The following is a 4,652-nucleotide window of genomic DNA, read 5'->3' on the forward strand; positions in this document are numbered from 1 at the left end:
ATTTCTATCTCTCAGCCCTATTAAAATGGTAATGAAGCAAAGCTTCAAATAACTGCCCATTTGATATCCCCCAAACCTGACTTCTGTGATGAAGAAGACGGTTTCGAAGCACAGTGCTTTGCAAGTATTTTCATTTGCATAGGTTAGCTTTCACTTTGTTCAGTATTTCTTTTATTGTGTAGTAGCCACTTGTTTATTTTTGCTTTTTTTGGATTGTGCTTTTTAGTGCCGTATCCATAAAATCTTTGCTAAGATTAATGTTATGAATACTTTGAGTGTTTTCTTCTAGGGGTTAAGTTTCATGTGTTACATTTGAATCTCTACACTATTTTAGTCTATTTTGTATAATATAAGGCATACTTTTATGCCTTTTTTATGGATATACAGTTTTCCCAATGTCATTTGTTGAAGAGACTATCCTTTCCTCATGGTGTAGTATTGGCACACATGTAGATCATCCCATCATTTATATATGGGTTTATGTCTGGGCTGTCTATTCTTTTCTTTCAGTCTATATATCTGTCTTTATGTCCCTACTATATTGTGGCTTCCTTGGTAGCTCAGCTGGTAAAGAATCTGCCTGAAATTCAGGAGATCCTGGCTCAATTCCTGGGTCTGGAAGATCTGCTCAAGAGATAGGTTGCTGCTGCTGCTGCTAAGTTGCTTCAGTCGTGTCTGACTCTGTGAAATCCCATAGATACCCACTCTATTATTCTTCGGTTCAACTGGTAGCTCAGATGGGAAGGAATCTGCCTGTAATGTGGGAGACCTGGGTTCAATCCCTGGGTTGGGGAGATCCCCTCTCTACCCACTCCAGTATTCTGGCCAGTAGAATTCTATGGATGAAGGAGCCTGGCGGGCTACAGTCCATGGGATTGCAGTCATATATGATGGAGCAACTTTCATTATACTGTTTTCATTACTGTAGTTTTGTAATATCTTTTGAAATCAGAAAGTGTGATGATCCAGTTTTGTTCTTTCTCAAGATTATGTTGGTTATTTGGTGTCCTCTTTGGCTCACATGAATTTCAGGGTTGCTTTTCCTCTTTCTTGAAAAAATATATCATTAGTATTTTAATAGGGATTTGATAGAGTTGACCCCCAAATAAGATACTATCCAAGAATATACGACACAGTGAATATGCTCGCTTACATGGTAAAGGAATTTTGTTGATGTAATGAATATTACTAATCAGCAAACTTGAAATAAGATTCTGTTGGTAGACTCAGTAAAATCACACAATCCCTTAATAATAGAGGAAGAGCAGGGAGCAAGAGAGATGAGGCAGAAGAGAGTATCTAAAGATATAAATTATGAGAATTAAAATGTAATAAAGCTAGAAAATATTTTGGCTTTATTAAAGCTGTTTTACTGTCCCCTAATTAATTATCTGTACAGTCCACAAACCCTAAGTTTCAAAGTCCCAATCTTTCAGGTCACAATAGGAAAAAATTGATATTTTTGGTAAGCCTCATTTTTATCTGTATGTAGCTGAATTATCCTCAGTTCTATTGCATTGTAAAAATCTTTCTTCTTTTTATGCCATTCAAATCTCTTCACTATTTGTATATGTTAGTGGAACACCACCATCTTTCCTAAACCACTTCATTTTATTTATTTACTTTAAATAATACTCATTTCATAATTTAAGGTCTTGATTCTCATAAAGGTAAAATTTGTTTTTAATCAATCTCTTAGAATTAAAGTCATATGTGTGTATATATATATATACTTATATGTATATATGTATGTGTACATACATATATATGAATTTTTTGGTTTCTTAATTATTTTCAGATCCCTATAACTAGTATAGAAATGTGTATTTATCATAATTCAGAAAATTGAAATGAAATTAACATAATTCTAATGACCTATAATTATAACAGATATACTATCATATAACTAGATAGAAATAAGGGTATAAAATAATTATTTTCAACCTCATTTATTAAAAGCAAAGCCTGCAACTTTTAAACCTATGTTATTTTATTTAAAATATATGAGGCCAATAAATATATGACTATGTATAACTACATTTTTCATTTTGTTTTGACAGGATATTTTTTACTTTAAGTTCTTAGAAGTAGTGGAATATAATGATGTTTTTTATTTCCCATTGGATGTTTTAAATATTTCCTATATATCTGCTTATATTCAAAACAATCTTTGAGAAATTTATATGCCTTTTTTTTTCCTTGAGGCTCAGATGTAAGACATTTTTATCGTTAGTGGTAAATTGATCTGACAACATGTTTAGCCACATTGTCAACAAGATTAATAATATCTGTTAAAGGAAAATTAAAAACATTCTTTTTCATCTAAAAAGAAAAAGTAAATTACTGCAACAAATACACTAATGCTGTTAATCCATTACATTTATAGATTCCATTATGTAAATTCATTAGATTTTTATCCAACATCATTTGTTCAGAATAAAGCAATCTTCCAGGCCATAAATTGAAGCTTGCTAATGGATTCAGATGTTTATATTTTTTAAACACTGGGAGCAGAAATGCAAATACCGTTGAACCACAGATGACTCAGATCATTCACCCACAAATGAAGATGAAAATTTATCAAACAATGAAACAATGATCAGGTGTAAATAAACATCAGAATTTTTTTTTCCAAAGGAACACTACCATCCAGTATAATCTGTACTCAATGCTAATGAGTAAGAAAGTGTTTAATAATAGTTTGCTGTGTGTTAGTCACTTCCTGATTCCTAATAGTTCCCTAGCTTTTTATGGATGCTGGTAATCTTGGTTCAAATGAAATATCTCAGGTTATCTGCTGACTACTTTTTCTCCTTATTTGTTTTGGTTTTCTAGGATTAATACTTAGGATAATTATAAATGTTATAAAACATTAAAAATATGAGATGAAAGAGAGGGAAAACATTATTTATTTTCATGCTTCAGTCAAATTTCATCAGCTCAATGACTTATGACTCCTACTATCCTTGTTAGAATACTCACCTATCCATTAAATACATAGTATAGTCTCCAAATTCAAGCCTTTAACGTTGGGACCATTTTATTTGTGATGGTAGCGATTTAATGGTCAGTATGATAGTTTAGTATTCAGAGTTATTGACAATGTTGATAATTAAAAGGAACTCCAAATATGTTGCAGTAAGTGTAAAGTTATAATAAAAGTTGCCTTTTTCTCTTGAAGTTGATTATCATAAACAAGGAAGGTATATATTATATTAGAACTACATAGACATGCTCAGAATGCATTAGGTACACACCCAAAGGAGCTCATCTTCCTTTTAATTAGGTGACAAAATAAAACAGATGCTATTATTTTATTGAAAAAAATAAATCTCAATGCTTTATAGAACTTTCACATATTATGTAAGTTAGCAACAGGTCAGAAGCTAAATACACATATAAATTGACCTTTAGTTTTCTAATTTTGTTAAAAAGGTACTTTAACTAAATAGGGATAGAAAAGTAAATATAACTTAAAGGAATATGTTAATGAATAAATATCTAGAGATACACCTATGTTAAATAAATCTAAGCAAATATATGTAGATTTAATTCAGTTCATTAAAATTATAAACCTATTCTTAAAAAGATGCTGTCCTCCTGTCCTCATATGGACACTGTAAAATAAAACAACATAAATAAGAGAAAAAAAAAGAAGTAAAAGGATCACTGCATCAATTCTAAAATTTATGGAAGGATAATGCTTTGCAAGGGGATTCCCTGGTGGCTCAGTGTTAAAGAATATGCCTGCCAATGCAGGAGACACGGATTCAATTCCTGGGTCACAAATATCTCCTGAAGAAGGAAATGGCAAGTCCCTCCAGTATTCTTGCCTGGGAAATCCCATGAACAGAGGGACCTTCAGGGCGACAGTCCATGGTCTCACAGAGTTGGACATGACTTAGTGACAGAACAACAACAATATTTACAAACACAAAGTTTCTGCTAAGCTAGCTTTCCAGGTGGCATCAGTGGTAAAGAATCCACCTGTTAATACAGGAGACGTAAGAGACATGGGTTTGATCCCTGGGTCTGGAAGGTCCTCTGGTGAAGAAAATGGCAACTCTAGTATTCTTACCTGGAGAATCCCATGGATAGAGGAGGCTGGAGGGCTTTAGCCCATGGGATAGCAAAGAGTGAGATACACCTGAAGCAACTTAGCACACACATACCATAGATGGGATGTATTTCAATCTATAAGGAGATCCTGAGGTTCAGTTCACAAGTTCTCTTTTCTACAACTCTTGTAACAAGCTGATTGTCCAGTGATTCCATTTTTGAGGACTTCAGTGTAGTCACACATCTGTACCTTTCCAAGTAGTAATGGACTTCCCTGGTGGCTCAGATGGTAAAGCGTCTGCCTACAATGCGGGAGGCCCAGGTTCAAACCCTGGGTGGGAAAGATCCTCTGGAGAAAGAAATGGCAACCCATTCCAGTATTCTTGCCTGGAAAATCCCATGGACAGAGGAGCCTGGTAGGCTACAGTCCATGGGGTCACAAAGAGTCGAACACAACTAAGCGACTTCACTTTCTAATCGTGGGTAAATTGTTTCACTTTCTATTATGATATTAAAACTCTGTGTGTGTATATATATATGTGTGTGTGTGTGTGTATATATATATATATATATATAATCGGAGAAGGCAATGG

At 33.6% G+C, this 4,652-nt stretch overlaps 1 non-coding gene across 1 annotated transcript; it reads left to right on the forward strand.

Moving 5' to 3' along the window:
• The first annotated feature begins 4,330 nt into the window (after positions 1-4,330).
• TRNAC-ACA (transfer RNA cysteine (anticodon ACA)) lies at positions 4,331-4,402 on the forward strand. The gene has a single exon. It is a non-coding gene; the product is annotated as a tRNA-Cys (tRNA).
• The last annotated feature ends 250 nt before the right edge of the window (positions 4,403-4,652 follow it).

This window comes from Bubalus kerabau, chromosome 18, assembly GCF_029407905.1.
Source record: "Bubalus kerabau isolate K-KA32 ecotype Philippines breed swamp buffalo chromosome 18, PCC_UOA_SB_1v2, whole genome shotgun sequence".
In the NCBI taxonomy this organism is placed as follows: domain Eukaryota; kingdom Metazoa; phylum Chordata; class Mammalia; order Artiodactyla; family Bovidae; genus Bubalus; species Bubalus kerabau.